We start from the raw sequence: 12,316 nt of genomic DNA on the forward strand, positions 1-12,316 counted from the left end.
TGAGGTACAAACCGAGGAGGTGCACAGGTAGGTGCTTGTGAGGTACAAAGAGAGGAGGAGCACAAGCAGGTGCTTATGAGGTACAAACAGAGGAGGTGCACAGGTAGGTGCTTATGAGGAACAAACAGGTGAGGTGAACAGGCAGGTGCTTATGAGGTATAAACAAAGCCAGTACATATGTAGCTGCTTATGAGTTATAAACAGAAGAGGTGCACAGGTAGGTCCTTATGTGGTATAAACAAAGGAGGTGCACAGGTAGGTGGTTGTGAGTTATAAACAGAGAAGGGACAAAGGCAGGAGCTTGTGAGGCAAAAAGAGAGGAGGAGCACAAATAGGTGCTTGTGAGGCAAAAACAGAGGAGGTGCACAGGTAGGTGCTTATAAGATATTAAAAAAGGAGGAGTTTAGAAAGCAGGTGGATATGAAGTACAGAGGAGTGCACAGGAAGATGCCTGTGAGGAATAAACAGAGGAGATGTACATGTAGGTGTGTATGAGGTACCAACAAAGGAGGTGCACTGGTAGGTACAAACTGAGGAGATGCACAGGTAGGTGCTTATGGGGTACAAACAGGAGGTGCGCAGGTAGATGCATATGGGGTACAGACACAAGAGATGCACAGGTAGGTGCTTATGGGGTACAAACAGGAGGTGCGCAGGTAGATGCATATGGGGTACAGACAGGAGGTGCACAGGTAGGTGATTGTGAGGTACAAATAGAGGAAGTGCACAGGTAGGTGCTTATGAGGTACAAACAGTGGAGGTGCACAGGCAGGTGCTTATGAGGTACAAACAGAGAAGGTGTGGAAATGTGCTTTTTAGTGAGCACAACGGTGCAGGGTCACCCTTCTCTGTCCACGGGTCCGTAGACCAACAAAACGGAGATTAGCACTGAAGCTGGAATTCCAATAACAAGTTTATTAATCACCCATGAGTGGGACTACGTCCACACCGCACTCTCAAGTGCTGCCTGAGGTAGTACATTGAAGTCACAGACCATGGTGCTATATACAGAGTTTGTTGCAGAGTAAGCATGTAGTTACAAATAGAAGGTACAAGCATACACAGGAATAACTACCGACAAACATGGGCAGATGGGAGATCACTTAGTGAGCAAAGTGGGAGGGGGAACAGAACTGCTTACAATAGCAAAGCATAGTTGTCAGTTACATCTTTAACCAGGTGCATTTTAGCAGCTGCAGGCCTTTTCTCAGCACATATATTGCTTTACCTTAGAATAGAAAGAGTTAACTAAAGTAGATGATTCAAGCAGAATAGAAAGGCAAGCAACAGTGAAAACAGAAGAATTACATAGCTAACAAAATGGATGCCACAAACAAGATGGCTTCAGCTTATGCTAACGGAAATTATTTCAGATTTCCACAGACAACCCTTTTTGCATATGCTGAAGACATCTTCCTATGCTTTTGAGGGAGTACGGAAAACATCGTGCACATCTATCTGCATTAATTCAGTAGTTTCTTGGTCCATTGCCAAGTGAGCATTTACATTTCTGACATTTTGTTTAGTCGGTATACATGAGGTACAAGTAGAAATACAAAGGGAACAGAGCATTGGGCCACACTGAATACATATGCAACAAGTAAAAAGAATTGGCAAAATTATACATCGGGCTCACAATAATTTCCAGCCCCATACAGTAAACATGTTCCATAGCCATCCAGTCAAAGTCCAAGTTCCTGGATCCTGATGGATTTCAGTGGCTATTTTATGCATCTTAGAAATTGCATCAAAAACAGAATGGGCGTGATCAGGGATGTATACACAGCAACTGCTCCCGATGATGCGACATGCACCACCATGGTCGGCAAGGATGACGTTGAGTACCATCCTATTTTGAAGGGCCACAATTCTTGCAATTTGAAGTTCCTCTGTGATATTACCAAGAGCCATTGCTCTCTGATTGGTTACAGCCTCTACAACACGTGTCAAGCGCCTGATCTTTCTACTATTTAAGGCTGCACCAACAAAGAAGAAGAGCCCCAAATTAAAGTCAATATACTGCTGTAGTGCAGTATCAGTTTGATCCACCTCATCATTATTTATTGTCTCTTGAATCTATTTTTGGAAATAGACAACAGAATGTGAGAGCACACCGTTGACAGGCAAGGTTAGCCCCGGGCATTCTGGTAATGCAGTCTCTTGTAAATCGCTCCGATATTTTCGAGTGTTTCGCCAAGGTTGGCGCAGATAGTGCTGATCTCTAGACACGTGTTTCTGGTTTATTAACCGTCATCAGTAGAGAATACAGTCTTGTATTTTGGGGTTTGCTGAGCAAGCTGCCAAACATTATATCAGGTATGGTACCTTTCACTGACGCGCAGGTGCTTCATCCACGAGCTCGTCAGCTCAATGACTCACCCCTGTTCCTGTTTAAAAGTACTCCCGTGAGTCATTGAGCTGACGAGCTCGTGGAAGAAGCACCCGCGCGCCAGTGAGAGGTACCTGACCTGATGTGATGTTTGGCAGCCTACTCAGCAAACCCCAAATTTGAAGTCTGTAATCTCTACTGATGACAGTTAAAGAACCAGAAACACGTGTCTAGAGATCAGCACTATCTGCGTCAACTCTGGCGAAACACTCGGAAATATTTTAGCAAAGCAAGCAAAATGAGACTGCATTTACCATAATGCCAGGGGCGAACCTTGCTGGGAGGTGAAGCAGTGTGCTCCCACCCCTGTTCCTATTTTTGGAAATGTCATTATACAGTTTATAGTCTTCATGGTAAGATGCAGGTGCCAAAAACTCAGGTGGAAGTAAAAAGGACACATAGCAGCTAACTGACCACCCAATAGGTAGGTGGTAATAACCTTAACTTCCGCAAATGAAATAGGTGTTGTGTGAGGACACAAAGCTGCTATTGCTCATTCCAGTAATGTTCAACACTAAAGTACAGTCACTTTTTCCCACAGGGATATTGCCAATACTGCTCACGCAGAGATCCCCTCAAGCTCTAGTAACAGCGATAACAGGAGGCCTATTTCCCTTGGTTGTTCGAGTGTTGTGGAAAACATAGCGTGTGGAGGAATTTCCTCGGCGATACACCTCCATTTCCCATACAGTCCCTTTAGCTTGCAGATCTCCTTCCTCATCAGGATAGCAGGCTTTATTTAACTGGGCATTAAGTCCTTCTACATCAAACTCAGTGATGTTGGCAACATGAGTGGCCCACAACAGTGCAAACCAGGTTCTACAGGAGCCATTGTGCGAATATGGCAAGGGAATGAAAGGTGTTCCTTCCTTCTTTTGATGAGCTGGCATCATTCCACATACCCAACAGTTGGTAGTGTTCGTAGCATTATGTGTGTGATGCAACATTTGGATGAAAGTGTGATTGAGGTAGAATTTTCTATGCTTTTGCTCATGATAAGGAAGAGTGAACTAATGGTGTTCAATGGGGACAGGAGTAGTAGCAGTCAACAAAGTTCGAACAGGAGTTACTTCTTCTACAATCCAGGTTACTATAGCGGCAATAATAACAGTTGAAGTAAGTCCAATAATGAACATATTCTTTCGGTCACACACTAAATGTTTGTTTCTTTTCCTTAGGCATGTTCATGTCTGGAAGAGTTTCTCGAACCGGTTGATAAATAGAAGAGAAACTGTCAGTCAACTGAGACAAATACTCATTCATCAATACATAAGGTACATCATGTATAGGGCGTGGCTTAGGAATCCCCCAAATATTCATTGGCCTTCCAAAAACCACCTCATACGGTGTGAGGCCAGATCGTGTATGTGGTATCGATCTAATGAATAGCAATGCCAAAGGCAGTGCATCAGGCCATTTCAAAGATGTGGAAGCCTGTATCTTAGCCAATTTTAATTTAAGAGTGGAATTGTAACATTCCACTAGTACTGCTGATTGTGGGTGAAAAGCAAGATGAAACTTCTGCTCAATTCCCAACCCTTTCATGAGATACTCAACAACTTGCCCAATAAAATGGGGTCCGTTGTCACTCCACAAAACTCGGCAAATGACAAATCGGGGAAAGTACTCCTTTAGGAGCACCTTTCCTGTAGTTAGAGCTGTATTATCTTTCGTAGCGTATGCTTCCACCCATTTACTGAAGGCGCAAACCACTGCTAGGACATATTTCAGATTATTACAGCGCTCAAACTGGATATAATCCATTTGCAGGACTTCAAAGGGTGCAGTTGTTATAAAAAAACGCTCCTGCTGGAGTTCGTGTTCCCTTTCCAGGATTATACTGTAATCAGAGTCAGACTATTTTCTTAGCCGTACCGACAATCTCTGGATGATCCCAAACTTGCATAAGTTGCTTTGCTATTGAGGATGCTCCAACATGTGCTGGCCCATGTGCCATGTGAATCATAGGATGTAAGTAGGCTGCGGGTAACTTCCATTTCAGGGGTGGGGAATTTCTATCGCCCGACGCCCGGAACATATGGATTTTTGTCATAGACAAGAAGTTTTAAACTCTATTTTGTCCGAGGGACAAGCAGATATTCTTTCTACCCTCCTACACCTACTGTAACCTGACTGTCAATTACTTTTAGCGAGCCGCATAAAAATCCGTGTATGTAACTGTTTCCACCCGTAAATACGGTAAACAGAACCTGCATTGTGGCGACTGATCAAAATCGAGGAGAAACATGGATGCAAATCTCGCCAGTGGAAGGAAATGTTTTACAGGCTCTGATTGGCTGGAAGCCCGTCTGTTCTCTAGGCTGAGATCGGCTGTTGAGTTTAGTAAGCTTTTGGACATTTAGCCCCTCTTTTCGATGGTGAACTCAGTTAGGAAATTATTATGTTTTTTTCTTTGGTGTGCAGTTGTCCCATTTTGTTTAAAAATATTGCTCAATGTTAGCAAAAAGTGTCTGCGAGCCCAGGGCGCCACCGGCACACAAGATCAATGGAGAAACGCAAGGACGTTACACAGGAAACAGTCGACTCTTCTCAGATTCAAAGAACCAAATGCATCTGACAATTTTGTATTCCCATTGAGCCAGCGTAAAGCAGTTCTTTATTGCACACCTTCACCTCTGGTGGGTGGTCTGCGGTGTTGGAAGGCTGGAAGGCTTCTGAAGGCCGTGAAGTGCTTTGGCGCAAGAAATAACAATTGAAAAAATACAACATTGGTGCAGAAAAAAAATTACATTATTTGAGACCGCATAAAAGATTTGTTTATAGAATGACGAGAAAAACGGGATTGTTCTAGGGCTGAAAGGAACGGACTGTGTCAGTCATCAAGTGCCATTGTCACGGCTCAGTCACTAGCTAACCAAGTCTGCCATGGTAAACCCACATATCTGCTTTGCGATTGTTTGCTGCATTGCTGAGTGAGTTTCCATATGGACTACAGTCTCCCGACCCCCATATTGCCTTACACTGTAAACACATAGGGTATGCAAGAAGCAATGACTCGCAAAAGTATATGTGACACATCTTCACATGCAGGGTGAATTTCAGGTCGACCTGTGGAATCGCATCAAAAAAGGAAGTACCTTTTTTTACAGATCCATTTAAAAGAGTATGCCAATTTGTGTTACAATTAAATGTGCACGAAAAAAAATATAATGCACAGTTTCCAATTTCTAATCTGGCACATAGTGGAGTGTTCTTTCTCAGTGGTTAATCTAAATTAATGTATCATGACTGATGGCAGGGGTTGTGACTATCAGAAAATGTTATAGTCACATTACCTGAATGCCCTTTCCATTTCAAACTGCAGTCAGGATAACATGACCTTTATTTCGTTAGGAAAAGAAAATCCTGCACCTACAGCTTCATCCAAATTTTCGTTTGAACTGCATCAGCAACTACCATGGACCAATTTTCTCAACCCCATGTCGGAAAAAAATGAAGTACAGTCTGGTATATGATTATTAAATCCCAGACACCAAAGCACAGTCCCCTCAATTCCCACTTACTCTAGTGACAAAAAACAGAGCAACTTATATTTTTTAGCATTATCATGGTGGCTATTGCCACTTCAAATGACTGTTAAACTATTACTTTTTGTCGGACTTTCCAGTGCAATAATAGGTGGTTGGGTGCAAGTGTTTTCTCTTCTGACTGCATTTCCACTTTGTGAAGAAATCTCACCAGTGGGAAGCACATATCAATTTACATGTTGAAAAAGGAGTTGTAAGCACCTATAGTCTGCGAGTAGGTGACAAGGGAGTAGGAGCAGTTGTCACGAAACAAAAGGGGATTTCGAGCCAGTATGCTGGAAAATGAATAGGAACGGGCCTCTGCTGTGATGTGGAAATGAAATGGAGTCTGCAGTGACAGGGAGGAGGTGAAGTGGAATGGAGCATTTTGTTAAAAGAGTAGATGAAAGTGGAACACGTAGACTTGTAGAGTATGGTAAGAGAGTAGCTGTGCAGATAGAACAGCCTGCTTATGGTTAGAAATTTGAGGTAATATAGGTATGTAGCTAAAGGTGGGTGACTAATATAGCAAGAGTTCTGGAGCTGGCCTGTGTTGAAAGATTGGAGGGAATGGCATTGCTGGTGACAGAGTGGATACCATAAGGCAACATTGGACTTGAGATGAGAAAATGGCAATGAAAGGAATTGGGAAAATAGTGAAACAAAATGGAAGACTGCATTGTGAGAGAATATATGAAAGGTAACATGTAGGCTGTGAAGGGAGAGCAGGGGGGAAGCATGGAGAGTTGAAGAAATAGAGGATAAAGTAAATTTATGCTATACTGTAAGAGTTATAACTCATAGTAAGAGTTGGAACTCATAACTGTGTAATGTGTATGGGGATTATGCAAGCCTATGGTGTGTGAGAATAAAGGAACCAATAGGTTTAGCACCCATAGGCCAGCACATCCATTTAGGCAACAGCTGGGACAAGTTGATCTCTTTACAGGACAAGTAGATATCTTTTGCTTTTAGTCCTCGGACAAGTAGACTATTTAAAAAATTCCACACCCCTGCATTTTGTCATTTCTTTATTCCTCCAACAGCCCTCATCCTCCAATGCTCCCTCCTTGGACCATTGGTCTAATTCATCAAAGGAAGCAGATTGTTGCATGTCTAGCACCTCTTGCCTGGCATCATACTAACGTTCAGCCTGTGATTTAACTATATACATAGATGTGGTACTTTGCTGCATTACGGTCTCTCGAGCTGTGTAATCTGCAAAGACATTGCCTGCTCCTATTTTATCAGTCACTTTCTTGTGTGCGCTACATTTAACAATTGCTACTTTCTTAGGATACGTCAAAGCAGTAAGGAGATTATGTACAAATTCCCCATGCATTATCTGTGTCCCATGTGAAGTAAGAAAGCCTCTTTCCTTCGAGAGTTGGCCGAAGCTATTAGCCACGCCAAAGGCATACTGACTGTCGGTGTAAATGTTAACGAGCAAATCTGTACTAAGCTCACATGTTTTTGTCAGTGCCATCAACTCAGCTGCTTGAGCTGACTTCTGTGGGATGCGAGCTGTCTCAACTACTGTCTGAAGTGTTGTAATCGCATAAGCAGCAGATGTAGTGCCATCAGGCAACTTCAAGCAAGACCCATCAACCCATAGCTCACCATCAACATTAGAGAGAGGCGTATCTTGTAGGTCAAAACCACCCTTTGTTTATTCTTCAGTAAGGGATATACAATCATGTAACTCTTGTGACTTAAACTGAGTATCTGGAAATGGCAACAGTGTAGCATGATTCAGAGTCAAACATCTTTTCAACATGATATGAGGAGCTAAAAGTGTCAATTCATATCCTGTCAAGCGGGCACTAGTCAAATGCTGTGTTTTTGTCTGATTTAGCAAGGCATCAACATAATGGGGCACTAACACAAGCAATCTATGTGACAAGACTATTCCCTCACTCTGACGTATAGACACAGCAGTAGCTGCCACTGCTCAAAACAACCAGGCAGCGCGCGAGCTGCTGGATCAAGGACAGCTGAAAAATATGCACAAGGACGTTGCTTATCACCGTGTGTCTGTGTTAATACTGAGAGAGCACAACCTTCCCTCTAATGTACGTAGAGTGTGAAGGTCTTAGTGTAATCTGGAGTTCCTAATACAGGTGCAGAACAAAGAGTTTGACGTAACTGTTGGAAGGCATTCTGACATTCAGTATTCCTTGGGAGAGGCATTGGTGTGTCTTTAGTCAAAAGGGCCAACAAAGGTTTAATAATGTGTGAAAAACTAGGGAACCACTGTCTACAAAAAGAAGTGAGACCAATCAGTGAACGGACATCTTTCTGAGCACGTCGCACAGGAGTATCTAAAATGGTTTGAATGCGGTCTGGTGCGAGTGCACGTCCCTCCTTAGACAGGAGGTGACCTAAATAGGTACCCTGTCTACAATATTGCAATTTCTTCTGAGAGACTTGGGATGATGAGAGGCAAGAAAGGACAACAAGGACAATGTTCCTTCTTCACACTGGTCAGGGGTATCAGCAGCCAACAAGATGTCATCAACCTATTGAATTAGAGCCACCCCTTTTGGTACAGGAAAAGAATCAAGCTGCCTTTTCAATGCCTGACTATAAATGCTAGGACTCTCCGTATACCCTTGTGGAGCTCTACGGAACCGATATGATCTATTTTTGAGGGTGAAACCAAATAGATAGCGGCTGTCAGGGTGAATAGGTATGGAAAAGAAGGCATTTTTCAAATCTAATACACTAAATGTTGTGGCAGTAGGAGGGACCATAGTGAGGAGAGTCGTGATGTCAGATTCCACCGGATATTGGGGCACCACAATTTTGTTAACTTCCTGCAAATCAATGATGAACCTGTAAATTTTAGAGTCAGTGTCCTTCTTCAAAATAGGCAAAACAGGACTATTACAAGTGTTGTAAGGGACTTCTTCTACTACCCCCACCGTAATGAAATCTTGAACAATATGTGTTAATGCACTTCACCTTCCTGAGATATTTTATATTGGGGTAGTCGAGGCAACAAAGCACCTTCCTTTACTTGAATGTGTGCTGGTGGGATAACCATTTGACCCACATTGGTATCTGATTTTGCACACAAAGTACTAGGTAAAGATGCCAAAGCGGCATCCTCTCTAATGGGACAAGACCTCTCAATCAATGGATAGTTGTCATTTAAAATAACAACACGCACACCTTCTGGGGAACAACGTCTTGTAGTACGAAAATTTTTAAGCACATCGATACGCAAAATGTTATCCGGCGTGTTAGGGAAAAGCAAAAATGGACATAATGCAGGGAATTTATTGAGGCCAAATTCAAGCGGTTGTGACAGTGGGCTAGGTGTAGGTGTCCCATCGAATCCTATCACTGTTATCATTGTGCCAGACAGGGGAGCCCTAGGAACCAAGTTCTTAGATAGAGCACTACGAGTACCTCCTGTATCAACCAGAAACCGATCAGTAGAGCCCAAGATATTTGCATCAACATAATGACCTTTCTAATCAACTGGGACCTCAACCGGTTCCTTACCCCAACCTAGGCATTCCTATGAATAATCAGAATCTGCAAGACCAGCGGCCGAATAATCAGACATTTGATATTGATTTAGTCTATCAAAGGTATTAGAATAATTTGGTCTGTGTTCAATTGCCTCAAATCTGGTACGATTTCCTATTCCTCCCCAATTTCCTGAATTCCCTGGGCGTCCTTTCATACTTCCTCAACCCCGTTGATACTGCTGACCTCACAAAAGGAGGCACTCAGAAAGCCAATGTCCAATTTCCTTACAATGAGCGCATTGATCAGAGGACAAATTCGAGCGAAGAAGAGGGGGCACTCCAGGTATATATACTGCACGTCCGCATCTTCCACCTTCCCTATAGGGTGGACCATATACTTGAGCCAGCATAACTTTCGTTTTTAAATACTTAACCTTTTTATCCTCCGTGCCTTTTGCTTCTAATTCCTGACACTCGTAATACTGGCAACAAGAAGGGGAGGGGGGCAAAACGGGCTTTTTGTTAAGGTCCAGCTCAGTGTGCCCAATATATGCAAACAACAAGTAACAAAGCTGTTCCTAAGAGGGTAGGGGGAAGGGGTATCATGTATGAAGATATCTGTTATGGATATTGGAGCCCTCACACAGCCATCGGGATATTGTGAATCACATAACCCTCCGGATGTAATGTAACATCATCGGGCTGCTCCTACGTCGAGTCGGCTGGTGCAATACCCGACGGGCTCTTGTTTAGAGAGCACTCTTATGGAGATCTTCTATATCCACGATAGCCGATTGTTCAACTGTAACGAGTGTGGGGCTTGGTGAAAGTGTAGATGAATGTTAAAAAGGGGAGAGAGTACTATCTGAATAATTTTATTACGATGTCTCCTCGCCTGATTAAAAATATGAGGTAAAGTAATAGTAGCTCAGATCTATGTTCTGGGTTAACTATACTACCTCGTCTTGGTCAACATGTTTCTCACTATTGTAGAGCTGTACTCCAGTGATTCGTCAGGACCATGAGATTCTATCTACAAGTCTATCCAGGAGAATCAAGTGATAGACAACTGGCGTTAGTATAAAACTGGTGTTATTACCTGCTCCTCGGTCTACCCTATCTACTCCATAGAATAAACCTCAGCAGTTCCTGGTAGGCTTGCGCAAGGAGTTCCTTGCGTTTGACACGCCGAGTCCGTGTCGCTCATAGACCTACCCCGCTCTACCAGGACTGGGGGGTGTCCTGGTAGAGCGGGGTAGGTCTATGAGCGACACGGACTCGGCGTGTCAAACGCAAGGAACTCCTTGCGCAAGCCTACCAGGAACTGCTGAGGTTTATTCTATGGAGTAGATAGGGTAGACCGAGGAGCAGGTAATAACACCAGTTTTATACTAACGCCAGTTGTCTATCACTTGATTCTCCTGGATAGACTTGTAGATAGAATCTCATGGTCCTGACGAATCACTGGAGTACAGCTCTACAATAGTGAGAAACATGTTGACCAAGACGAGGTAGTATAGTTAACCCAGAACATAGATCTGAGCTACTATTACTTTACCTCATATTTTTAATCAGGCGAGGAGACATCGTAATAAAATTATTCAGATAGTACTCTCTCCCCTTTTTAACATTCATCTACACTTTCACCAAGCCCCACACTCGTTACAGTTGAACAATCGGCTATCGTGGATATAGAAGATCTCCATAAGAGTGCTCTCTAAACAAGAGCCCGTCGGGTATTGCACCAGCCGACTCGACGTAGGAGCAGCCCGATGATGTTACATTACATCCGGAGGGTTATGTGATTCACAATATCCCGATGGCTGTGTGAGGGCTCCAATATCCATAACAGATATCTTCATACATGATACCCCTTCCCCCTACCCTCTTAGGAACAGCTTTGTTACTTGTTGTTTACTCGTAATACTGGGCCATAGTCAAAAGGGAGACTGGGGAGGACGTAGTCCATGAACTCTCGCTGGCCTTTAGGCGACTAGCTATTCCTGGCAACATGTTAGCGACAAATTTGTCAACGAAAAGATGCTTACCCGTGTCCTCTGTCAAGGACTGGCCACTAAAAATCATGGAATGTCTCTTCAAATTGTGTAAAGAAATCTGAAACTAACTCATCCGGCTTCTGTTTACAAGACGCTAACATAGTACAATCTATGTTTTTAGGGGGTATGAGAGTTTTCAATTTTGTCACAATAGCCTTGAGAAGATCTAAAATCTCCTGCGGTGGTTTCTGCGCAGGCTCCCTGGCCGCATCTATTTCTTCTAAACGCACTTAAGTATCGCCGTATGTGACATTATCATCTACTTTCCGAATCGTTGTCCCCATATCAGGTGGCAAAATAAGTCTGAAAAAAATGTCGATATCTGGCAGAGTCATAGTACAGGAGCTAATGGATCCTTTTACTTCTTCATAGAGAGCGGCAGGATTTTTCTGTGGATCGGGCAAAGCAGCTTTAAGAGTCATGACATCCACTCTACTCCAACGAGTATAACCCCAATTATAAATAAAATACCCTTTTGCATCATCTGAAGTCTTGTCTTCATCTATTCCCGTACCCTTTGGAGGAACATACAAAGGCGCAGCTTCGCGCATTGGTCGTGTGCTAACCTCAGCACTACTAGATCCATTATCTATCTCTGGAGCTTCTACCATTTGTGCTGAAGTTTGGGCCACTGGTACAGTTTTAGTTTTACTAGCTTCTTTTTTCTCCGCTTTTAAACGAAATGTATAATCTCATAATTTAACCACTCGCCTAATTAAATCAGGTATTTTCGAACAAAGGAAAGTTCCATCACTCAATTGTTTATAATCAGAATTTATACCAGTGGGCTCTAAGCTTTTAGAAAGGTCTCTAAAATAAAGTATTACTTCCCAAGCAAATTTCTTTACAAAATATAACTGTTCT

At 43.0% G+C, this 12,316-nt stretch overlaps 2 protein-coding genes across 2 annotated transcripts in view; one reads left to right on the top strand and one right to left on the bottom strand.

The window, feature by feature from the left end:
- LOC146847660 (uncharacterized) overlaps window positions 1-12,316 on the top strand; it is a 229,423-nt gene that overhangs the window by 20,137 nt on the left and 196,970 nt on the right. The gene's annotated exons all lie outside the window — the stretch shown is intronic.
- Window positions 1-12,316, bottom strand: part of LOC146847661 (uncharacterized) — an 88,958-nt gene that overhangs the window by 7,464 nt on the left and 69,178 nt on the right. The gene's annotated exons all lie outside the window — the stretch shown is intronic.

Source organism: Triturus cristatus, chromosome 4_1 (assembly GCF_964204655.1).
Source record: "Triturus cristatus chromosome 4_1, aTriCri1.1, whole genome shotgun sequence".
In the NCBI taxonomy this organism is placed as follows: Eukaryota; Metazoa; Chordata; class Amphibia; order Caudata; family Salamandridae; genus Triturus; species Triturus cristatus.